At 47.3% G+C, this 25,788-nt stretch overlaps 1 protein-coding gene and 1 long non-coding RNA gene across 12 annotated transcripts in view; one reads left to right on the top strand and one right to left on the bottom strand.

Moving 5' to 3' along the window:
* The window catches only part of NFIB (nuclear factor I B), a 439,139-nt gene that overhangs the window by 167,677 nt on the left and 245,674 nt on the right, over positions 1-25,788 (top strand). The gene's annotated exons all lie outside the window — the stretch shown is intronic.
* The window catches only part of LOC309846225, a 56,231-nt gene that overhangs the window by 18,812 nt on the left and 11,631 nt on the right, over positions 1-25,788 (bottom strand). For 3 of the 5 annotated variants that reach the window (XR_014301797.1, XR_014301798.1, XR_014301799.1), the window contains exons 1-2: positions 2,748-4,915; positions 787-921 (exon numbers count right to left, since the gene is read on the bottom strand). The exons of 1 other annotated variant lie outside the window; for it this stretch is intronic. This is a non-coding gene — a long non-coding RNA (uncharacterized lncRNA). Of the gene's footprint in view, positions 1-786; positions 922-2,747; positions 4,916-8,401; positions 8,582-25,788 lie in introns of those variants that run through there. One more of the 5 variants, XR_014301796.1, reaches the window with a different exon arrangement.

The following is a 25,788-nucleotide window of genomic DNA, read 5'->3' as shown; positions in this document are numbered from 1 at the left end:
TAGCTCAGGTCATGATCTCAGGGTCCTGGGATTGAGCCCTGCATCAGGCTCTCTGCCTGGTGGGGAGCCTGCTTCCTCTTCCCTCTCTCTCTGCCTGCCTCTCTGCCTACTTGTGATCTCTATCTATCAAATAAAATAAATAAAATCTTAAAAAAAAAAAAAAAAAGAATTTCTGGATGGCCGTAGCAGAGCCTGAAACCAAGTACAGAGACCCTGCTGGGGCCAAGGTTGAGTGCTGGGTGATGGCACCCAGGCTGCATGTCCATGAAGCTAAGCTCTGCTCCCAACATTTTAAAAAGTGAAAGATTCTGAACCTCTCTTAAAAACGAAAGAAATCAGTGACTCTAGGTCCGCCCCCCTTGATGGATCCCCAAAATTGGTTGGTGCCAGGTTGTGACTTGTATTCCTTTGTGGGGGCTACCACAAAGTGCCATAGACTGAGTGGCAGAAATTTATTTCTTCATGATACTAGAGGCTAGAAGTCTGAGAACAAGGTGTCCGTGGAAGTGTTTTTTTCCTAAGGCTTCACTCCCTGGCTCACCTGCTGCCATATTGGTGTGTCTTCATACGGTCTTCCCACCGCACCAGTCTGTGTCCTAACCTCCTCCTCTTAAAAGGATTTCCCCAGTCCCACTGGAATAGCGCTACCTCAATGACCTCCTCTTGACTTAGTAACACCTTTAAAGGCTCCATCTCTAAATACAGACTCATTCCAAAGTGTTGGGGGTTGGGCCTTCAACATACGAATTTTGGAGGTCAAGTCAGCCCCACGACATAGCTGCTCACTTCAGAGGGGCCAAAACTCCAACTCTCTTCTCAGGCCTGGTCCCCAACCATTGCCATGGGTCCTCTTCTTTGTGCTGCTCTTCTTCCTCCTGTCACCTCTCCCCTGCAGAGGGACCTGCTTCCCTGGTGTTGCATCTGGAATAGTGACACCACGTCCTTTACACAACCACGGCTGCGCACACCCTCCACATCTACATGACGACTCAAGTAACCCTTCATGGGGCTACAACCAGTTTCCTTAAAAACAAACCCAAAATGCAGCCCTTATGCAGAGATCGGAGTTCAAGGGCAGCCTAGAGGGAAGAAATCGCCCTGAGGTATGACTGAGGACCCATCCCAGTGATTAGACTTGTGGGCTTAGGAGAGGGTACTCTCAGCCGCTGCAAAATTTTTCCTGGGGCCCAGCCTACTAAAAATCACATGACTGTGTAAGGGACGGCCCTAAATTCCAGCGGAATCCCAACCATACAGCCCCTTAGAGACTGCATACTCTCAAATTGGTCTTTGTACCCTATTTGTAGAAATGTTAGCCAGATTATAGCTGAAAACTCTGCTAATTCTGGGGACGTTTTTGGTCTTGTGCCTGGAACTGTTGAAGCATATACTCACACCTACCACATGTAACACTCAGTAGCATAATTTCCAGCACGACACTTTCCTACTTTATTTTTAAAAGAAACAGAGCAGAGACTGAAGACCTGCTCGCTCAGTTGCTTTTTGCAGGAGACTCCATAAAAGGTGGAAGGGGTGGCTTCTGTGCTGCAAAGAGCCATATTTTGCCTTTTTTAAAAGGGAAAGGGGACACAAAAACCTTTGCTCAGAATCAGGGAGCTTGTGCTGAACCACAGAACATGGGTACCTGCATGCTAATAAAAATAAAAAGAATGTCCAATTTGCCAGGTTCTTGGAATATCTTAATTAATAAATCCCAATTTTGGAGCTTGGTACTCCAACCCCTTTGTTTCTAAGACAAGGAAAGGGAGGCTCTAAAATGTCGAATGAATGACTCACCCCCAGACCAACACTCCACCTCAAAAGCAGGTCTTTTTCTCAGGTCCGTGGACTTACCACCCCACCAGGCTTTGAAGCAGGCATTGTCCTATTGGCCTAAATTGCATGTAAAACAACAACAAAACCCCCCTCTCTCTCCATTAGAGTCTCTATTTAAATTCCAGAGTGGAGAAGCAAAGGCTATTTCAACTGCAACACCCTTCGCAAACAGAAGGAAAGGCATCTGCCTGACTCGTGGACTTTTCCAGCAGGACCCTGGGGCTCTCCGCCCTCAGGTCTCTGCGGCTGCGAGCGGTGCTGACTGCCAGTCTGACACCAGGGGGCGCAGCATCCTTTGTCCTGACAGACACTGAAGGCAAGCTCTGAAGGCTGGCTGGGCCTCAAAAAAAAAATCTGACTTTCCCTCCTTTCACGGTTTCTCTCTGGAACCGGCCCACTCCCCAACCCCCCTCATTCATCTTAAAACCGTTTTTGCTTTTTTTTTCTCTTTCCTCCTGGACGCTCAGACTTTCCCCCTGTACTATCTCAGATTTATGCATGTTTCTAGAAGGGCTTTTCAGAGACAGCAACCCCTCCCCAGCAGCTCCTCCACTGCAAAGCCCTGGAGCCCACGGCCACCGCCCCATCATTTGTTCTCACCTGGAGCCCCCCCCCCCCCCCACCAACTCAGGATTTTCTAGCAACTCTTCCAGAATGAAGAACTCTCAAGGACAGAACTAGCTTTTCCTGAAAAAATGATCACATGCCATCCTCCCAAGTCCCTTTCGTTTCCACTCACAAAAATACTAACAAACAAATGAAATTACTGGTTCTGGAAAGCTCATGCCACCCAGCAGGCACTCCTGCTGCCCTCTGTCTGCTTTTGATCATCTGCCTACCCCAAGGGATAGGCTAAAGCATCCCACTGTGCACCCCAAGCAGGATCAGTATCTCCTTCCACCCTCACCAACCTGGCTTTAAGTGTCCTCCAGCAGAAGGAAATCCGCTTCACATTCACCAACGTCTCTGATTCCAACGGCTCAGTGTTCCCCTCTTTCACAGATAAAGGAACGCCCACTTTGCTCACACTTTGAGACACACTTCTGTACCTGCTTCTATAGACACAACACACCCAAAACATGAACCCCATATCTGAGAGACAGACGCACCCTTTTGCAAAGAACCCTAAACATTCACTGTTTTGAACTGAAGGGCCACAGGGTCCTAAACCAGGCCTTTGAAAAGCAGCTGCTCTATTTACAGAAAGAGATTTCAAGTTTCCAGTCCTCTCCCCAGGATCTCTCTGGTTTGAGCCTCCCAACAACCCAGAGGGACAGGCAGGGAAATTGAAGCTTCCGGAGCTTGCCCCACTCCCAGAGCTAGCACAGGCTGGAGGCCGCACTGGGGTGACAGCCGCTAGGTGACAGGGGCCCAAGGAAAGCTGTCTGTCCAGTTGCACAGAGGCCTGGAAGGAATGCAGCCCTCCCAAACGAGCGTCAGGTTACCTGCACCAAGAAAGTTTATGGTCTCAGCTCCTGAAAACCTGTAGCATTAGCAGGTGTAGGTGAACAGGAAAAGGAAAGGGTGACGTGAACTCTGATCTGATCCTTCTTTTATCTGTGGCCTCACTACTTACTACTCATCTCCCCACTCTCCTTCGCTCCCATAGAGAGTGATGGCAGTGCTGGGTTGGAGACAGGTAGCCACGGCTGGTGACCTTGACTGGGAGCCTCTCTGTCCTCATTCAGAAGGTCATGGTAACGTTTATTAGATATGGACAGAGACGCTCAAGGGATGAAAAATACCAGCCTCATTCTGGAAAAGGGGGGAGAGTAAGAGGCTTACTTTCAGTTTAGGCCTTTTTGAGTTATTCGAAGTATTTTGATTTATGTATATGTTACTCTTATAATTTTAAAAAATTTTTATTGGGGCTAATAATGCTCTTTAGAGTTACTGTAATGATAACCTATGTAAAGTGTCTGGCACACGGCAAGTGGCCTGGCACGCAGCAGAAGCTTCCTGAACAGTAGTGAACTGTCAGCGACACCGGCCCCAGTACTGAGCAGACGGACTCAGAATCAAGAATCCTGGGGTCTGATGCAGACTCTGCTCTCAGCTCACTGCCTGCCCTTGGGGAAGTCAAGTCCCTTCTTTGTCCCTCAGTTCCCTCCTCTATCAAATGACAAGATATGGTCCAACTGAATTGGAAAATAATGGGAAGGCCAGAGCCAAGCTTGCCACCAAAAGTGCCTCAAGCACCCCCTAGAAAACACAGCCAGTCTCTGCAGAGGAGGCTTCGCAAGCTGGAGCTCATCAGGCACAAATCCTTCTCTTCCTCGAAGCTGGCCTCGAGGATGGGCAGAGAGAGCTGGAGACAGCTGAGCAAAGTCTGGAGATGATACAGAAATTAAGGGAGGAAACAAAAATCCGTGAACACCATGCAAAGCCATCAACTTAGGTAGGAGCTGGGGAGAGAAGGTTTAGGCTGTTCCCTGGGTGCACTGGGCCCCAATCGTTTCCAGAGAGATGCCCTTGATTGTCAGAGGGGCCGGTCCAGCCAGAGGAAGCCCCAGGAGGTTGGTCGGTGAAGGGTTCTGTGTGGGGCACAGGGGCTAGCTCTGGTGAGACCAGACCCTCCACTTAGCACCACCAAAAGCAGGGCAGGCCCTTTGGATAAAGTCAGAAGTCACCCGCTGCCCAGGAGAATAGGACTAAAGCACCCTCAGAAATTTTGTCCAGTTTTACATTTATCTGCACAACAACGGACAAGTGGAGAAACTGGGAGGGCTATTGGAAGGGCAGATCGGATGCTCTGGCACTGAAACAGGGAGACCTGTTCTGGGGCACCCCAGCCCCTGAGAATCAAATACAGATTCGTTCCTGGGACACACTGCTAATTCACCTCCCATCCTGCTGGAGATTGGAGGTTTTCCTTATTAAGTCTCCTTTGCCAGCGCTCAGCCTTTGGGGACGGGAGGCAGGTAGTCTGGTGGGTAGGAAGGTTGTGACTTTCTTTTCGCCCTGCGGTCTCCTTCCTATTTAAAGCACCACCGCCTGTCGCAGCAGCGTCGTGCCAATATTTGCAGGCAGAAAGATTTTCTGACATGGGTGGGGGGGGGGGGTTGGTGATCAGAGCAGATGGGAGGCCCTTTCCCAAGGCCATCAGGCAGGGCAGAAATTCACCCGCACCCGGAGGAATCAACAGCCCCTACTCCCAGTCAACACTCAGAGGGTATCTTCGTTTATATTTTTAAAAAAGGGGGGCGTAGAATTTTCCCCCCTTATCTCTGAATTATTTGACCACACCCGTTACAATGACATTCTCCCTGCCCCCCCCCCCAAAGCCCGCGTTGTCACTGCCTAAAGGGAAAGTAGTGTTTTCAACTCTTGAAGGATCTGAAATAAGGTAGCAAAGTATGCTGACACCTGGAAGACCCCTCCCTCCCCTTTTTAGGTGAGGCCTAGCAATCTAAGAGGGGGATAAAGTAGGAGGAGGCGGCTTGTAGAGAGGTAGGGGCAGGTAGCAACACTCCGCCGGATTTCCAGAGGCAAACCCAAATAAATAAAAAGAGTTCCAACCATCATACTTTGACAAACCTATACTTTTGCGAATTTCTATAATTTTGAAGAGATACCTTCCACTGTACAACTCACTTTCAAAGACAGTTCTGAATGTATGGCTACTTGCAAAAATGTCTCCGTGCTTGCTTTTCCGCGTGGTTCTTTTTCTGCGCCCGTTTGTATCTGTAATAAGCAGCACTGTTTATTATCCTTGGGTCCGTGCCCCTGGGATGGAACTGAAATAAAACAGGAGCGCCGAGGCTGAGCGCTGGAAAATACGCCGGGTTTCCCAGGCCCCGGAGGGTTCCGGGATGGCGGCGTGGCGGCGCGGGGAGAGCCCACCCGCGTAAGCGCCTGGTGAAGGGCAAGTTTGCAAGAGTTTTTCCAGCCGCCGAAAGATCCCGGGCAGCACGAAGCCCGGATGAGTGGGCACAGGAAAGAGGCACACTGGGAAGGGAAATGCCACTTAAGACTGGGAATAGGGGTGTGACTTAGGGGCCCCGAACAGAAGAATATCGCCAGGATCATAAAAGACCGCCGCGCGGGAAGCGTCCTGCGCCGTCTTTTAGCTCGAAGTCTCCACTCTCGTTCCTGTGCAATAAATTCTCATTAATAAAGTCTCGTTCTTCCGCGTAGCCCAGCAGTCTTCGCTGTCAAAACGAGTACCCTAAACAAGACGAGGCTCACCGCCCTCCTTCCCTGCAGTGGCCTAATATTTGTCCCCATTTCGTTTTAAGCCGAGTGCTTTGTAACCGTGGAGAATGTGAGCGCAGGCCCTGAGAAATACAGCCCCGCTGTGCCCCCGATCACAAAGGCTTTCCATACCCTCGGACCCCAAATGGGCCGGCCCGTAGGGCCTCTCCCAAGTTCCACAGCTCCCAAAACTGAGCGGGGTTCGCTATCAAAAAGCAGAAACCCGCATCGGAGACACAACGCGGAGTGCTTCCCACGTCTAGGGGGAAATTTCCCCGGTTTAGCCCAGCCTGTGCCTCTACATAACCCCCGCCCCCTGTCCTGTCGGTGCCGGCTCCGCTGGAGAGTTTGCCGGAAAGAATGCAATCAAACGCGCGCGCTCAACCCGCGCTGTGCGCTTCCCAAATGAGACTTCCAGCCCTAGGGCCCGGCCCGAACTGTCCTTCCCACAGGTTCCTGTGAGATACCAGCCCCCGTCCCCCGGCCTCCAAAAATCCCTACAAAGACGGCTCGAATATTTATTGAGAGATCCGCTTCCTCGTCCAGTTAGGTTGTTTTAAGATTCAGAGATTCAGTTTGCTCGAAAGAGCAGAGTGATTTCCCTCAAGCAACTCGTGCAGGAGCTCGAAGCAGCTTCTGGGTTGCCGCGCGTCCAAGCGGCCGCGGACTTTTCCGAATTTTAAGAAGTAGTAAAGTGATTTTCGGTGCAGGGAAAAGTGCTGGGGGCTGGAGTGCGGAGTTGGGGTGGGCGCCGAGGAAGCTGCCAAGAGGCTTCTGATTTTTTGTTTTGTTTGCCCTTTTTTTTTTTTTTTTTTTTTTAAAGTTAGGCTTGCACTAAGCCGTAAACACGAACGGCACTGCTTTGTGGTTTCCGAATTTCGAGAATCGTGCAGAGTTTGGGCGCATCCCTGCGGCCAGGGGCCCCGCACAGCGTACTGGGGACTGCTTCCAGTTCCTAAAGAGCCAGAGCAGTTTGCTGGGTAGTACCAGGCGCTGCTGACTTTGTGCTGTGCCCCTGGCTCTCCTGTCTTCTCCCCTTCCCTGCCAAACCCAGATTCATCCCGTCGCTGCCGGGATTGCGCGGGAGAAAGGAAGGCCAACGGTCTAGACTGCGCATTCTCCCAACAGGTAGTGTCACCGGGGAGCTAGCCCGGGTTCAGTATTCAGGCTGGAGCCTAGACGCAGACTCCTAGGGAGTCCTGGAAGGAAAGTCGCGTTCTGGGAGTCAACTTTAAATAACCTTGTATTCTCCCCATTCTCCAACTTCTCCCGAAATAGCGTGAGCTGCGCGGTTTGGAACCAAGCTCGATGAGCCCACATATGCAGCTCAGACCGTAAACTCATATCTGATTTGGGGCGGTCTTTCTTTTCTTTTCCTTCTTTTTTCTTTTTTCCCCCCAATAATTACTAAAGAACCCAGAGTGACTTTAGAGAGAGAGATTTATTTGAGGATTGGGAGAATACCCTTCGAAATGCACTAGGCTGCAGAGCAAAAGAGGGAAAAGCTGCGTGGCACTTGAACGATATAATTGAATTATGCCTTTCCCTGGTGCGCAGTGAGGAAAAGCAGAATGCCAGGCCGTGTGTGGAACGGGCGGCGGCGGCCTCGCGCTCCAGCGGGCGCACTACGCTTCCTTCCCCAGGGCGCTGGGAGAAGTTGGGTTGGGCCATTTTGTCCTGCCCCCCAGCAAGGGTGGGCGGGCTGGGACGTCGCCGCAGCACCGTCCCGGCTGCGTGGCCCCCTTCCCTGCCGGGACACTCGCCCAAACGTCCCCGCCTGAGGCCGTGGGCGCACGTGGTGCGCAAAGACCCGAAGCGCGACTCGAAACCGCGCGCGTCGCCCCAAAGATCCCTGGCGCGCGCGGCTCTCGCAGGGCGGGGGAAGGTGGGGGACGGGGCCCCCCGGGCAGGCGGATCTAATCCCGCCTTGACAGACGAGCCTTTGCCGCCGTTGCTCCGAGCCTTCTCCGCGTAGTGCTTTCGGCACTGGCACGAACCGCCGAACTACCGGCTCTGTCTTGTCTGTCTCTTAAAGTAACGGCTCACAGTCAGCCCCTCGAAGCCTCTGGGGCCGCGGGCGGACCTGACCCAGGATTCTTGGATCTTTAACTCACGACCTGGCTTCCCAATGGCACCCGGCCCGCTCCCCCACACCCACCCCAGCGCTGCTTGTTTGCCCTGCGCCTCCACCACTAACCGTGCTACCTAAACTTTCCAAAGTTTTCTCGAGCTCTGCCACCTCAGTCAAGTTCGTCTCGGCTGACGCTGGCAGGACGAGAAAGAGAACCACCACTTCCTCCCCCACCCCCTTCCCTCCACCTTGCCTCCTTTCATCTCCCTCCCACCCTCCTCCACCCCCGTGAGTCCAAACCTTGCGGGTGGGAGCGCGCGCTGTGAGCCCCCGGAGGCACCGACTCTGCAGGGGATGGCGTTCGTTCCGCATCCCCCACTCTCCGCGCCTCGGCCGTTCCCGCCCCCTCCTCCCCCACCTCGCTTTCGGCGGGGACCTTCGGGCTTGGAGTTTGGTTTGGTTCAAATTTATTTTTTTCTCTTTGCAGATTTTTTTCTTTAGGATTCTTCCACCCTGCTGGAGCCCCGAGCGCCCGCCTGCCTTCCAGTTCCCCGGGGTGGGGATCGGGAGACGCACTCTTCGTGCTGGGCGGGTTGGCTCCCGAGTGGGGGCCAGGGGCTCCCAGGCCGCGATTTCTCCGCCTTGGTTTCGTCTCCCTGGGAGACCCTACGTCTTGGTGTGAGGCAAACTCGTGCCAAAACTCGGGCTCGAGTCAAGCTTCCTGTGCCCCTTGTCCCCCACCTCCCGGAGCTGTGGGTGCGGCGGGTTTGGGGGTTTGTTTTTATACTTCTTTAGAAGACTGGAGTGCGCAACGGAGAGGAGACCCGGCTCTAACACCATCCTGAGGTCTTCCCACAGACTGGGAATTGGCGGTAGAAAGGTTCACTCTCTCCAGGTCCCGGGGCTCCATGTGCCCAGCCAGGGGACCACCACAGACTTTGCCCCAAGTTGGTTGGTTTGTGGCCTATTATGTTTTTATTTTGTCTAGGATTAGCGGGGTTTGAAATTTTTGTGGCCAGCCTTACCCTCCCGGGGCTTCAACTTTCAAACCAACAAGTCAACGAGAACGTTCCGGCGAAACAAGATCTTCTGGTGCGCTGCTGGGACGCGTGCGGGGAATAGAAACGAAATTCTCGTCCGGTGGCGCCGTGTGGACTCCCGGGCCTGGGGTTGCAGGGCCGTTTCTGAAACCCGCCGGATTGGGCTTGGAATCGGATTTGACCCCGCCAGGGTCAAGGCCAGCACTTTGCTTTGATCTCTCCACGTGCCGAGATTGTGATCCTACGATCATTGGCCACAGATGATGCTTGCCCCTAAGCGACGTCCGCAGAAACTAACGGGTTCAGTGGGGCTGCGCCTACGTGCCCAAATCAGAATCAAGTTTATGCTCGAGGTTAGGAAGACGTCGGTTACCTCTTGTGACCCGGGACGTGAGCTGTCTGCCCAAATCAAAGCTGGCTACAAATTCCTCCTCCCCCAAGAGTCTCAGGAGACCCGCGCCCCACAACATTCTCTCTTTCCAAACTCTGGGCAAACACGTGTCCCCCGTGCAGCTTCCTTTGGGCTGCACCTCCCAGAGGCCTCACTCTGACTGGGCCCTCCGGGAACCAAGGTCGCACGGCCTTGTCGCCTTGCCCCCCTCCCCCACGCCCAACCTCTGACTCCGGACTGGTCCCAGCAAGCCTTGGCCCACATTGTCACCAAGGTTGTGTCGGAGAGGGAGGAGGCCTGGAAAGGCGGGGGTTATCTAGATCCTTCTATTGGCACCCTAGCAGAAACAAAACTTCCTGGTGATGATAACGGGACACCTATGGCCGCTTTGAGGGGAGGGGGGCGCGGAAGTGGAGAGGAGAAAAATGCGATAGAGGTAGATAAGTTGTGTGTGTGTGAGCAGCTTGCTTCTTAACTCCTCACCCCACCACCCCCAAAATCCAGCGCCTGACGGAATTGTCTATCTTTTCTTTACAGTATCAAACTCCCAGGGGGTGGGGCGGAGCTGAGGGCACACTGTGCTCCCAGAGCCGGCCTGTACCCTACAACTGTGGCAGACGCACTTTCAAGGGTCAGACGCGCCCACTCTGATTTGTGTTTGCTTGGAATATAAAGGATCCTATTCACAAAGGGGCACCCACTTCCCTCTCCCACCTCCACCCCCTCTGAACATTTCCTAGAACCCCAAGTGCTTGGATTGTATGCATTAATTTTTAATGTCTGGGCAGAGCACCCTAGATTTCACTAAGAAATTTTAAGACAGGGAGGAGAAGATGAAGTTAGGATTAAGTAAAAGGACAGGGCATTCTTTTCAGGGGAGGGCTAGAGATGAATTCAAAATTGAATGTGGATGAATTTGGAAGTGTTTTGAAATCTCATTTCCTTCAGGAGCTGTCTGCTTTAGACCAAAACTTATTGAAATTATCATGAAGGACAGGAAGCTGGGAGTCTCTGTGAAACAAAAAAGTCAAAGGCTTGTAGGATACCCCTTCTCCTGCCACCAACACCTCTCCTCAAATAAAGAAAAAGCAGCTCTCTGCTCAGCTCAGTGACTCAGTACTCCCCAGCACTGTCACTGGGCTGCCTGAGTCCGTCCCTAATAGTCCTATCCTTCAGAAAAGGAGTGACCCAAGACAAGCTGGGTTCCCCAAGTCCCTAGCACAGTGTCTGTTTTCTGGGATGGAGCCTGGGAAGGGCCTGCAGGAAACAGGCCTGGGGGAGAAGCCCAGAGGCCTATAGCACCTTGCCAGTGTGGGGAGGAATGTCCAGGCTGCCCCTGGTCCTTCCAAGCCCATCTAGGCCTCAAGTTTAAATTTCTCATCTTGATGTTAAAAAAAGGGGTGGGTAAGAACATATACCAAGGTTTGGAGTTTTTCATGTATGTTCTCCATTTACTTTTGTTTTAGGTTTTCTTCTTTTTGTCTTTCCTTCCGTCTACCCCCTGCAGTGTTGACAACCTTGGAGGAGGAGGCTTGGTGGGGAGGCTGAACTTGACCCATTTATTCTTATTAACCAGTCACAAAAGCAGCATAAATATGATAAATATGAACCTTCCACACTTACTAAGATCTTTTAAGATACGGATGGAGATTTTATATGTATATGTGTATATATATATGTATATATATATATGTATATGTATACACACACACACACACACACACACATATCCATTTAGATGGAAACTGATTAGGACTAAGACATCTCAGAAACTGTACTGGTAAACTAGCTAATCCTGTCCCTTTAAGAAAAATCCATAAAGCACTTCCATCAGCCCAGTGTCTGGGAAAGGAGCAAACTAACTGCTTGGAACAAAAGACACAAAGAGGCCAAACAACAAAACAAACAAACAAGTCCCTCTCCCCCCACCTCCAGACAACAATAGACTAGACGGAGAGAGTGCAGGGACTGCCTGGGCCAGCGGCTGCTGTCCACCTGCCAAGTCTCCCGCATTTGGCTGGAGACTTTCCCTCTCTAGCCCGGCTCCCGCCCCTGTCGCCCCCCTCTCCCAGCCCTTTCTGTCTCTCTCTGTGTGCGACTCTCTCTGTGTCCCTCTCTTGGGGTCTGGCTATGTGTGTGTGTTTTGTCCCTGTCTGTCTCTGTTCTGCTGCTGCTTTCACTTGATGTCGCTCTGTGTATCAAGACCTCCATTCTCTCCCTCTCTTTCTCACCCTCTCTTTAAAGGCCCACAGCATATTAGCATACTCTGGCATTTATTTATTTATTTATTTGCTAGGCCTTTTCTGTGCATCTCCAAGTAAGCCTGCCTCCTCCAGACTTGGGTCTCCCTGAGATGTCACGGTGGCCTGTTTTGTATTTTGTTCGGAGCCCTCTTTGCCAGGAGGATCCCAAAGTCCATTTGCACTTCTGCTTTTCACCATTCCCCCTGTTCAGATCTCTGCTCTTTTTCTATAAGGCTTTTGGCACACGCACACACCCCCTCCTTGTCCCCACCAGCCCTTTCTCTGCTTCTTGGCTGCGACTTGAGGCTCTCATGCATGCCTGCCTTCCCTTTCTCTCCCTCTCTCTTCCTCTCTCTCCAGCAGCCATTATCAACCCCCGCCCCACCACCGCGTGCCCCCTCCAAGTCCAGCCTTTTCCTTCCTCTTCCCTCCTCTCCACTAAACTTTAATAAAAATGCTGCAAACACTTTTGCCTGGGGAATGCTTTCCTTTAGGGAGTGAATACAAACACTTGGAAAGTCAGGGGTGGAGAAAGGAGAGAATTAATATATGGAGACTGCAGGCAGCAGAGGCTTAGCCTGGAACAAGGGTCCCTGCCAACACCCCCTCCTCTTCCACATGTTCCTCCTCCCAATAAACCCTTTTGTGATAGCATTTCCTGAATCCTCTGTGTCTGCTCCAGGGAGATGCAGGGAAAACCTGGCCATGGCTCTTCTCCACTGGGCAGCAGGTGACCAATGGGGAGGGAGGCTGCAGCCTCCTCAGGCACATTCCCACCTTCCCAACCCCTCTCTCTACTTCCTCTGAGGAAAAAACAAAACAAAAACAAAAACATAGAGGCCCCGGGAAGCCTGGGTGGCTCAGTTGGTTAAGCAGCTGCCTTCGGCTCAGGTCATGATCCCAGCGTCCTGGGATCGAGTCCCACATTGGGCTCCTTGCTCAGCAGGGAGCCTGCTTCTCCCTCTGCCTCTGCCTGCCATTCTGTCTGCCTGTGCTCGCTCTCTCCCCCTCTCTTTCTCTGATAAATAACTAAAATCTTAAAAAAAAAAAACACACACACACATAGAGGCCCCAACGATGGGTGGGCTGGGTGGGCGGTGGGCATGGTCTGCCATTCCTCTTTCAGAGAAGTATCGAGAAGCTTCTCCAAGGATGGAGAAGGATGGTCTCTCAGTAAAGGAGGAGATTCCAGTTATCAAGAAGTTGTGGGTAAAACAGAGCTGAACTGTTTATCAGAGAAGTCCCACAGGGGCGTGGAAGGGGGGTTGGCAAAATGGTGGCATCCTCACCGGACCTGACCTCTGCCTGCCCCCACCCCCATAGTCTTTGCCCAGTAAACAACAGAACCTGGACCAGCGATCTCCTTCAGCCCTCACCCTTCCTCTTTTCCTCCTTTCTTCAACACTGTACGAACGAAGCCAGATGAAAACAACATTAGGGGCAACTCTGAAGAGAGGAAAATCATTTCTAGTCTGAGAAGAGCACAAAAAACCAGAGATAGGGAATTTACCCTCATTGCTTGGTTGCTTAGCGATAGGGCAGTGTTGAGAAAGGCTTAAGTAACCAAAGACACCTATCCACAGACGTATACACAAGTGTCCATGTAGGTACACTTAGCTGGTGGTGACTAGTTGTCAAGAGGAAAAGGGAAGAATTTTGAAATCAGGTAAACCTGAATGGAATATAACCTGGCTACTTACTAGCTAAGCAATTATACCTACCTCACAGTGGTGTTCTAGAGATTAAGTGGGATTGCATATATGAGAATGCCGGAAGCAATGTCCGGCAAGCTGTGTGTGCGCAAGAGCTGAGTCCCCTTCCCTCCCTCTGTTCCTCCCTCCCTCCTTCCTTTCTTTCCTCCTTCCCTCCTCTCTCCACTGGCTTCCTCCCTGGCTAGCTTCCCAAGGTGCAAGCAAAGCGGAAATCATCCAAATTGCCCCAATTTCCAGATCCCAAGGGAAACTTGACTTCCCTCTGAGTCCCAATATTGGACAAGTGTAGACCATACCACAGCCCACTAAGTTTATGCCCAAATACCACCAGGGATCATCCGTTCTTATGGAATTATTTAGATCCATTAGTCCACTCCCTCCTCTAGAGTCTTTCTTTTTATCAGTTAAGGGGGGAGAGAACTCTTACCCTAAAATCCAACCACTTTCATGTTTTTAGTTGAGACTGTGTGCCCGGAGAGTCTCTGTTTGAGGGAACGTATTAAAAGTCACGCCATAGCCAGAATGCCTAAGGGAGAAGCAGAAAAGAGTATTTTCTAATGGAGTATGGTCCTGACCCGTAACTTCTCAATAGGGAATGCTGTTTTCTTGGTATTTTGACCTTGTCAAAATGACTGATTTTTTTTTTTTCCTCCAGAGGAGTCACTCTCTACCTAAGCTGTTTCTCTCAAGAAGTGTTTTTGGGACAACACTTCAGTGCATCTGGAAGCGTTCACTGGTGGCGGCGCCTTGTCCTGGCCTTCCACCAGTGACTAGTGGCTGGGACTCCTTCTCTTTCTTTCTCTCTCCCAGAAGCTGAACCAGGTTGTCACAGCAGCAGGCTAGCCTGTGACCCATGCCTGGGCCCCCAGCTTCCGTTGGTAAGAGAGTGAACACGTAAAAAATGTTCCCACCTTACACTTCCTTTTTCCCCGAGTCTTATTGTCTGTTCTACAGATATCCCATTTCCACATTTCACCAGCTTCCTGGACATTTTCCTGTGTTCGCCCAGCCTTAACAACCGTGAAGAGGCGCTGATCCTGGAGCATATCTGGGGAGGGAGAGTCATCCCTACGGCCCCTCCCTAAGGCTTCCAGTCTTCTCTTTGCTCTTCTCTCTTTTCCCCTGATTTCATCATGACGCCTCTACTACTTATGGCAAGGATGTGGAAGACTGTTGGGTCTTTCTCCCTCTTCGAGTGTTCTAATTTCCACGTAGTATCTTTCTGTGAACTACAGAGAGAGTCTTCTATCCTTCCTGGAAGCACAGCTTCTCATTGCCGATGGCAGCCCTAGTGTGGTGTACCAGGTCCCGGGGCGGGGTGGGGGCAGTGAACATCCCGCAGCAGCGAACGTGAGCACTGTGAATCCCCCAGTTCTGACAGGTGTGAGTGTTGCTGGGCCATTAGTCCTTTAGAGATGTCTGCTTAAAATGGAGGAGGCCACAAAGTGCGACATCAGAAGACTAACAGCCTCTGAAACCTTCCAAAGTCTTGTCTTTGATTCTCCTTGGGCTCTTGTCCAGGCAAAAGCCTGAGATTATGTTTCCTTATTTTGTCTTTGACCTACATTCTTCATCTACTCGGGCTTCATTGTCATACCAGCGGCAGGGGGACAAGTGGGTATTAGTGTGGAAATAGCAAACCCCGTAGAGCCTGGTAGGTCCTCTGTCCTTTGCTTGCCTTTGCTTCCAGTGGGCCAGCTTCCCTACTGAACCAGTAACTCCCCTTAGGGCTGCCTGAGAGCCTTGAAGTGGGCACTACTGCCCCCCACAGTCTAAATCTGGAAAAACTGCCCAGTCTCAATACCCGCCACTGGGTGCAAAGATTCCAAGTGACATCATTCTGAGGTGATGATGTAATTTGCCTTCTTCACCAGGGAAAAGTCCTAAGGGCTGTCAGTTTCTGGTCTAGGAGAAAGGTTTGCTCCCGTGTGCTAAGTGACAGCAGCTCTGTACTGACCCGATTCTACAGAACCAGAAACCTCCCAATTTAGGAGCCTTTGGAAAAACACTTCATCGTCTGAGGTGGCTCTCAGCTCTGGCTGCACATTAGAATCACCTGGGGAGCTTTAAAAAGTTGCCAGGGCCTGGGCCTCTCCTCAATCCAATTAAAAATCCAACTTTCCAGGGGTGTGGTGCGGGCATTGGTATTTTTTTTTTAAAGTTCCCCGAGGTGATTCTAGTGTTTAGCCAGGGTTGAGAACGGCTAATACGGCTAATACATAGGTGGGAAGAACAGGGCATCGTGGTGAATAATGCTCTTTCCTTTAACGAATATGTAAAGAACTCCTAGTACAGACGGTTTGCTGAAAACAAATAGATGAAATTGATGCAGCAACCCACGGGGAGCTCTTTGTTTCTACCCGGAGCTCAGGACAGGAAGTTCAAGCCCCAAGTTCCAATTCAGGTCCTATCACTAATGAGTGGAGTGACCTTGGACAAGTCTCTGGACCTTAGTCTGCTCATCTATAAATGGAAGTGTCTGGAAAGAAAACTATAATTTATGTTGGTGTCCTCTAGCCTTACGGTGTATTGCCAAACTCTCAGAAACCCATAAGCTTAGCCAGGCAATTACCAAATTCTTTTGGAGGCTAGCTCCCTCCACTCATGCGTATTACTGACAACCGTCCTTCTGATGTTCCACCAAATCCCTTTCCAAAACCCCTAAGTATCAGAGTGTTAATTTTTAAATAATACTGGGCTCCCTTAATTCTCTCCCCTGGTCTCTTACAAATTAGCGGATGAAGGGACTGGAGTAGTGGTAATGTCTATGAGCAGTGGGTAATGACTAACAGAAGTTTATCCAGTTGGATAAATGTCTAGTGGATTGCTGCTGGGGTCAGTGTTAGTTCTGGTCTTAATTAACATCTTCATTAATAGTGTGGGAGAGGGAATAAACAATAGCTAATGATATTTGCAGATGGTAGTAAATTCTGAGGTGTTGCTACTACCAGTGAGAGCAGCAGGGGCCATGGGGATATCAGAGACGTGAACAAGAAGTGATTATAATGATGTTTGTTCTGGAAAAGGCAGAATGAAATGTTTCAGGGGCGGGGGGAGGCGGGGAATGACAAGGGAGACTGAGAGATGCTGAGAGAAATAAACAACGGCTATCGTTTGTAACTTGGGTGTGCATTTGGCAAATGAGGCGGCCGATGGCCTCGCAACTTCTGGTGGGCACCCTGAGATGTTGTCCCGAACAACAACAATAATCATGACGCTGACGATCACGGTAATAATACCCAACATTGACTCAGAGCAGACAATATGCCAGTCGGGGTTCTAAGTGATTTCTAGGGAGGCGATTTTTATTCCTGATATTTTAATCACCATAGAGTTCTCATAGGCTCTCTAAAGATTCTGACAGCGGCCTTACCAGGATTCTTGGATTTCTAGGGGTGAAAAGACATATGTGCTTATGGGAGAATGAGGAGTATGAAGAGGTATGGGCAAGGAAAGTGGAGGATGTGACCTGGGCTCTTTCCCCAGGCTCTTGAGTAGAATTTCTCTTTCCACCATTGATTCTTCCTGTCCCCAACCCACCTGCCATCCTTTTCTCTCATGAAGCCATTGCTTGGTGAGGGTAGACGGAAAAATCTTGCAAAATGGAGGAAGGAAGGAAGGAAAAAGGGAGGGAGGAAGGAAGGAAAGAGGGAAAAGAAAGAGAAAGAAAACTAACGTTTCTTGCAGCCCTATCCCAAGTCATGAAGCAGTAGTAGCAGGAGGTGTTAAACTTCATACACTGCACAGATTTTCTTGTTTAACCTTTACATGTCTAATTGTCACAATGACTCTCTCTCATAGTTGTTGGCTCTCACTCCTATTAATGCAAGGAAAGACTCAGAGAGGTTAGGTCACCGGCCATGAACACACAGCCTATGGATCGAGTGGAGGTTCAAACAGCAGTTGGTTTACTCCTAAACTCATGTCCTCTCCAACCATGAATACATAATTTCTCTTCTTTCATTTCAGCCCTGCCTGGTTAATGACAACATACAGCCACGCATAGAGAGCCAGAAGGTAGAAATATTAAGAAGAGAATAAACACTGAGGAGCAGAGGGATAAAGGGAAAGTAGCCAGTATACGCATCCGCTGCCCAATTCAATGTGATTGAATTATTTATAATTATATTTTGAAATTAGGAAAAATGGAATTTGCAAACAAGAAAGGCTTCAAGACAATGGAACCCATAATAATGTGGATTTGACCTTGAGGGAATTTGGCAGAGAGCATTAGTATCTGAGACAAAAGTAAACTGAGAAGAAAAACATTTGAATGCTATAAAAGCCAAGACTCTTCTTGGCAAATGTGAAGCCCAGGGCCAGATGGATGCCAAAGGTCTTCAAAATTATATCAAAGGAGCTTTAGGAAGTTGGAAACATGTGGCCTGGGCGTGCAGCTCCCCCCCTTCCTCAACCTCGCTATGAAAGGGGGCTCCAAATGCCAACTCAGAGTTAGAATGAGGAACTGAGATTTTTAAACTGATGAAATATACATTTCAGAGTAGATACATAAAAGGTACAGTTCAAAGAATAAATATGAAGCAAACACCATTGTAAACATGACCCAGGTCAAGAAATGCAACATTCCCAGGACCTCAGAACTCCCCTCCCTGATTTTTCTTGTGATCATTTCTTTTCTTTTATTTTTAAAGTTTTTTTTTTTTTATTTTAGTTTTAGCAGTTATGCAGGTCTGTTTTTGAACTTTATATAAATAAAATCATACTGTATGTATTCTTTCAAGACTTGCTTTTTTTTTTTTTTCAACCATATGTTATATGTAAAAGTAAACTACAGTACATTTAACTGCTCTACCTTTGCGGGGACTTTTGGTTATTTCTAGCTTGGAGCATTCAAGAACAATTTTGATGTGAACGTCCCATATATGTGACCTCATCATGCAGATGTGAGGGAGTTTCCCTAGGGAGGGGTGAGGAAGCTATCATCCTCAGGCCAAAGAGAACCCATTGCTTTTTGTATGACTTACCACCCAAGACCGGTTTCAGTGTTTTCAAATGATTGAGACCAAAAAGAAAAAAAAAGGAAAAATATCTTATGATGTGTAAAGATAATATTAAATTCCAATGTCAATGTCCATAAGTACAGGTTATTGAAACACAGCCAGGTTCATTGTTTAAATATCATGGATGGCTGTTTTTGTGTGACACGGAAAGAACTGGATGGAGGCATCCGAGACTCACCGTATGGCCTGCAGAGCCTTAAACCTGAGAGATATTCTGGGCTGTGTGAATGCACAGGCTCATGTTTGGTCCCTTTACAGAAGAGGATCCTGCTCTAGAGCGTAGTCCTAGAAGGGAAATTATAAGGACCTTAAGTAAAAGAGGATGCTAAGTGAAAAAGTCAGCACAATGAGGGGTAACTTGCAGGAGTTCCTATGAACCGGAGACGCCTTTCCCTCCCACCTTCCACTTGGGCTTCCCCACCGCCTCCAAGAGGTCAGTTGAAAGAATCCCTTTCCAAAAAAGTCAGATTGTCAGCTGGCAGTCAGTTACCATAATAGCTGATGACTATTTGACTTATCGCCACAACCCCACTCCAGGGTCCGTGCATTTTAATAAAAGGTCTTTGTGTAAAAACGACTTGTAAGCCCAAATGAACGATGGCATTAAAATCCCACAGGTGTAATTTCCAGCTCCAAGTTGGAAGAGTGTCTGTCTGAGTAGATTCAAGATTTCTTAGAGAAAATTTGTTGAAAATCAAACCAAACGCCGGAGGAGTTTATCCAAAGAACAGTACAACAGAAGAGTTCATCAAAAGATAAGATTTAAAAGACCAAATTTAGAGAACTAATTACTACTCGGTTTCAAGTGTTACTATGTTAGGATAACTAAGACAGTGTGCTATTGGCATCAATCAATCAAAGAAATAGAATAGACCCACACATACATGGACAACTGACTTTCAACAAGGGCATAAAGGAAATTCAGTGGAGGAAAAAAAGAGTCTTTTTAGTAAATGGTATCAGAAAAATTGAATATCCATGTGAAAAAAAATGAATTTTCAGTGCATGCCTTGCACTATATATAAAAGGTATCTCAAAATGGATTGTAGACCTCAAAGTATAACATAAAATTATAAAAATTCCAAAAGAAATAGGGAGAAAAATCTTTGTCCTGTTGGATTAGGCAAAATGTCTTAGATATAAAACCAAAAGCATGATTCATAATTTTGACTTCATCGCAACTCAATAATTCGACTCTTCAAAAGATATGGTTAAGAGACTGAAAAGAAAAGACATTGTTTGGGAGAAAATATTGCATATCAAATATCTGGTGAAAGATTTGTATCCACAACATGTAAAAAATAAAACTACAATAATTCAACAATCAGAAAGCCAACACCTTAGTTTTTTTTAAATTAACAAAATATTTGAGCGGATGCTTTACCTAAGATCTAAGAATGTTAAATACACATGTAAAAAGATGCTTAACTCTATTAGTCATGAGGGAAACAAATATTAGGGAAACAAATAGTAAAATGGTAGTGGAACACACTACATTGCTATTAGAATGGTGACAAATTAAAGACTTGATCATACTAAGGTGGTGAGGGTATGAAGGAACTAGAATTCTCATATATTGTTAATGGAATTGTGAAATGGTACAGCCATTGTGGGTAACCGTTTGACAGCTCCTTAAAAAGTTAAACCCTTAAAGAGATACCTGCCATATGCCCAGAAATTTCATTCCTAGGTATTTACCTGAGAGAATCAAAAGCTTATGTCCATGTAAAGTTCTGTACATGAAATGTTCATAGCACCTTTATTTGTAAGAGCCCCAAACTGTAAACAATTGAATTGCCCATCAACAGGTGATGGCTAAATTGTGCCAAGCTATACAATGAACTTCTACTCAAATAGTAAAAATAAATGAACTACTGATATACATAACGACGTGAATAAATGTCAAAATATGCTGAATGAAAGAAGCCAGACAAAAGAAGAGTACCTGTTGGGTGATTCCATTTACATCAAATTCTAAAATATGCAAACAAAGTTATAATAACAGACAGCAGATCAGCTAGGAGGGATTACAGAGAGGCACAGAAAACCCCTCGAAGGTGATTGAAACATTTCCCATCTTGATTGTGGTGATGGTTTCACTAGCGTATACATATGTTTAAACTTAACAAGTCATACACCTTAAATATGTACCATTTATTATATGGCACTAAGAATTAATAAATGTTCTTTTAGAAACTCCCCAAAACATTACAACATTGAATGAGTGAAGTCGCAAGCTACAAAATAGGAGAGAAATCCGCACCAGATGGAAAGGACAAAGGTCTCACATCCTGAATATATAAAGAACACCGACAAATGAATAAGAAAAGCACAGGAAAGCCCAACTAAAAATGGGCAAAATATTTGAACAGACATTTCATCAAAGAAGCTGTCCAAATGGCCAATAAACAGATGAAAAGCAGCTAACCTCATCAGTCATCCAGAAATGCAAATTAAAACCACATTGAGATACTGTACTCCAGAAACAGAAAAAAAAGACCAATTAAACAGTGTTGACGAACATGTAAAACAACTAGAACTCTCATGCAGTGCTGGTGGGAGTGTAGATTAGTACAATCACTTTAGAAGATCTATTTGGCATTATGTATGAAAATTTGTCGTAGGCTACTTCATAACCCGGAAATTCTACTATTAGGCAAGAGAATGCCTATGTATGAACTCTGGAACACAGGTAGAAGTATGACCATCTCTCTGTTATTTGTATTGGCTCCAAACTGGAAATAACCCAGGGATTGTCAAGACCCCACAAAGAGTAGATAAATTGTGTTGTATTCATAAAATAGAATCCATACTGCAAAATATCCTACAATATACATACATACATACAAAATATCATACAATAGACTCCAGACTGCAAAGTGGAGGGTGGAGAGGACATTTGTTATCTGCAATAGCAAGAAGGAATATCATATGAAATGTTGACCAAAGTAGCTCAGCCATAAAAAAGCAACTATCATATGCTTCCCTCTGTATGAAGTTCAAAACCAGACAATATAACTTTGTATGTTAGAATCAGGACAGTGGGTATCTTTGGGAGGGATTGTGGGGTTGTATTGGCAGAGAGCTGAATGTGGTTTCTGGGTTGCCAGCTATTTTCCACTTCTTCATGTGCATGGTGTTGACACAGATTAGTCCTCTAGCTGCATGCCTAGGATGTGCCCTTTTCTACATGCATGCTCTAGAGAAGTTTGTTCTTTTTGTTCCTACATTGTGTGATTGGGCAGCCATTTATTCATTTCTCTGAAGCACAGGAAGAGAGACTGGGCAGTCACTGTATCTCACCCCAGAGGGATCCAAAGCATTAGGCCAAGGCTTCGGCTGCTTCCTTTCTCCTTGGGGACTGAGTCTTGGCTAGACGTCATTGTCATGCTATACAGTTGTGCTAAGGTTGCCCACATTATGGCTCCCTGTTAGGGAGATGTGAGGCCTAGAATGAGCCCTACAGGACGTCCCTACAGGACGGAGCCACTCCATTGAGGCTGGGGCATGTAGGGGAGAAGAAAAATTTGTATGAAATTGGTTAAGACCCAAGGGTATGGAACCACCCTACCTAGGTTCAAATCCTGCCTCGGATACTTGGGAGGTATTGGACTTGGGTAAGTTATTTACTTCCCTGTACCTTAGTTTTCTCATCTATCAAATGGAAATAATATTGTACCTGTACTATGGGGTACTGCAAAGGATAAAGCATGTTTAAAGGTTTTAGATCAATTGCCAAAGCTCCACAGAGCCCCTCAGAGGCTGCTCCCGTTCCCTATTTTCAGTAGATAGATACTCCTGATTTATTGCATGTTGCAAGACGCTTTAATACTCCTCTTTCCCAGCTTTTGATAAACCCCCTATGCCAATTTTCTGGAATTCTCCAATCACCCTTCTGACTCCATAAAGAAACCTGACAGGTGTATGAATTCAGAGCAACACTACACAAGGCTTCTATTTCTGTTAACTCTTCTGGTATTTTCTTCCCTGTCTCCCACTTCCAGGTCTCTCTCTTCCATGCTAGAATATGGTCGGTTTTGTTCGGATTGAACTCCTGGACACCGCAGGTACTTATTTGGTGCCTAAAGAGTTGCAACATCTTAGTCAATAGATGGACGACACTGTTTGTGTCAGTGGGTTCTGGAGTGTTCTCAGTTCTTATCATTTGGGTAGCATCGTTCCATGCCTGTCACTAACCAGCCCTTTGGACACTGTTCTTGATGACAGGAGCAACCTTCCGGTCCCACCTTGAGCCTCAACCTGCCACAGGGCAGGCATTCCGTAAGTGTGTAGGAAGGGCCCTTGCTCAAACTACAGTTATATCTCCCACTGTTCTAGAGAGTCTAGGAGTAAACTTTAGATAGAAACTACCTACCACAAACTTCAGACTACGCCACAGCCTCCTTCAACTTCATCTCTGCATGGGGGAACTCAGGACCTCCATCTTGCTTTTTAAATTCTAATTGCAAATAAAGGCTATATGCCAGGCCCAGTGGCACTCAGAGGAGCCCTGACGTTTGGTCATTGTCACAGACAATGGTAACTCTTGTTGGCCATCTCTCACCACATTCGAAGGACAAGGACAGAGACAAATAATAACCTGATAATCAGGTTCAAGAAATATTTCTTGTGAAAGGACTCCATTTCAGACACATCTTGACGTATTTTGACACATATTTTGACATCCGAGATTTTTTTGATTCTCAAACAACAATGAAGCAGGTACTTTAGATGTTTATGCTCTTTTTGAAGATCAGGCAAGCTTGGCTATGAATTATTACAGGCCTTTCCCAGAATCACATAGCTTTCGAGTGACTAGGTCAGGATTTGAACCCCAACCCGTGGGGCGTCTAAGTCCAAGTCTATTCACTTCCATTCCTCTATTCCATTCCTTCAGAAATGCTGGAGAATGAAGATAATCTTGTTACATTCTGTCATGCCTTGTTTGCGCCCTAAACTGGTTTGCCCAGCTTGAGAGGTTCTTTCATCACCACGGGGTATTGAATGAATCATAGCTATATCCAAAACTCAAATCCACATTCAAAGGAGGAAGATCTATCCCATTGATAATATTTAAAAGAATGTGCCTTGAGTTCTAAAGGCAATTTCAATAGAAGAGTGATAAAAATGCTTTAAGGAATACTTGCAAAGCCTTCCAAGGTCCACTCCTATAAAGGGGTCACACTCGCCTGGGTGGTTACAGTCTTGCACTAGGTCCTCACTGCAGGTACCGATCAGCTTTGGCCAGAGGCTTTGGAAATAGAAAGCCCTGGTTTAGGAGTCCCATAACCTTTCACTGTTACTCACCTCCCTGAGCCTCAGGCTCCTCGTCTTTAAAAGAGCTGAGATCATGGAGGTGACCTACTGAGCACAGAGCAGAGCCATGGTTCGATCTGAGTATGCGGTAATTATTATCACTTGTTATGACACTCATTTTAACCTAAGGTTGGGGAAAATCGTTGCCCTAGGGGAGATCTTGCTTAATTAAGGTGCTGCTGTTGGTCAAAGCAGAAGAGAAGATCCAGCTTGTAGGTAGTCATGTAAAATGGGCTGGAAGGAGCCTGCATCTCTGGACTACAGGGAAACCTGGCCTATAGGGTCTGGCCTCCTATGTGCACAGGGGTGTGCCCACCCTGCTCAACTAAGATGGTGTGCTGGCCACGAAAAAGGGCCATGAAGATCACTTATGTGAATGAGCCTAGGGCCTGATCAAATATGAAGCTCTTCTGTGCCTTTCCCCATGTACGTAATGTACAAACTTCTCGGTTATTTCCTGTTTTGACTGTGACGTCGTATGTGGGAGGTGTTCACTGATGTCCATTTGAGAGAAGAATCTAGAGAGTCCGGTCTGATGAATGAAACGCTACTAGCAAACTGCACAGGACACCAACAGCAATGATAATGTGGCAGTCCCTGTCATCAAATCCTATGCCTGGGCAAATTTCTAACTGCCTACATTAACATAGAGATCAGGCATTCCTAGATGGTGTACATGTTTATTGTATTTCATGAAACCCATCCATTAAACCATAGCTCATAATGATTCATTTTTACAAACTTGTGTAAAACTTTCCAAAATCGTGACTTTGTTTCCAAAAAAGCCCTTAGTTTTACCATGTGTCCTGATTCAACATTCAGAAAATACAGTCGCTGCACCCATCAGGGAGTTTTAGATTTTCTAGAACAGTGGTTGTCTACTAGGGTAGGGACAGAAAAATCACACCTTTGTGAGATATATCTGATAGGAATACTGTAAAGTATTTTACCAAGGAGAGCAGATTTGACATTATCTCTATAAAGTATTCAGCTCCCCTGACTTGCATTCTGACATTTTTCTTTTTAAAGAGAGAACAAACACTGTGAGTACGGCCAGGATTTATGGGGGTTCAGGTGTCTGGCTCTTGGACATCAAATGTTGATTACGACCTGGAGCACAAAAAGTGGTGAGTGGCCTACCTGGGATTCGGCATATAAAGGAGCTTGAGGTCACAGTAGTTCTGGTGGGTTTGTCATGAGGAATCACAGGACCCCACTTCTCACATGCTCTGAAATAAACATTAATAAAAAGAGCCCTTGCTTAGAGTGAGGGCCTCTTCTGTAACAGCAACGGGGCTGTTAATTAGCCTCATAGCCTAAACCAAATCATTATCTCCCTGAACCTTGTTTTGACTTCTCATCTATAAGAAGAGCAGTTGGTTTAGATTAAGGGTTGTAAACTCGTGGGTGTGAGAGGCAGCGGGTAGACCCACATGAGGAAAGCGGGCCAGTGGAATGCGACAGGGGGCCCAGGAGATCAGGCCCTATCTAAAGGGGACAACGACTCTGCCCCAACCTTTTAAATGAATTCCAACATTCAAAAGATAACAGGGCAAAACGCGGGATGCTGCCAGTTTGGTTTTCTTCATCTCTTGTCTAGAAGTCCTCAAAGTCTCTTCCAAGTTTCAGCATCTTAACAATTTTGCACCCTTTCGCTAATACCAAGGATAGGAATAGAAGGTTAAATGGAAGAGTTGCGGAACAAAATTCTATCGACCTTACGGTCTTATAACTCTGCCAAGTAATATACAAGCACAGAAGCAAATATATGCAAATGAAACAGGTTTTTTAGGTGATGGTACTGGGGGGGGATGTCACTTACATTTTGCTAATTGTCCACTTAAAGTGTCTCTACTCTTGAAAAGAATAAACCAAGGGTCTCACTCTTGTTTGCTTTGTAATAACAAGAAACATGTGTAATAACAAAAAAATTAAAAAGATAACGGTGAAAGTAATATTGAGGG

The sequence above is a fragment of the Mustela nivalis genome, assembly GCF_964662115.1.
Source record: "Mustela nivalis genome assembly, chromosome: 13".
NCBI classification, from domain to species: domain Eukaryota; kingdom Metazoa; phylum Chordata; class Mammalia; order Carnivora; family Mustelidae; genus Mustela; species Mustela nivalis.
The sequence above is the reverse complement of the archived record's forward strand: the minus strand, read 5'-3'. Positions and strand labels throughout refer to the sequence as shown.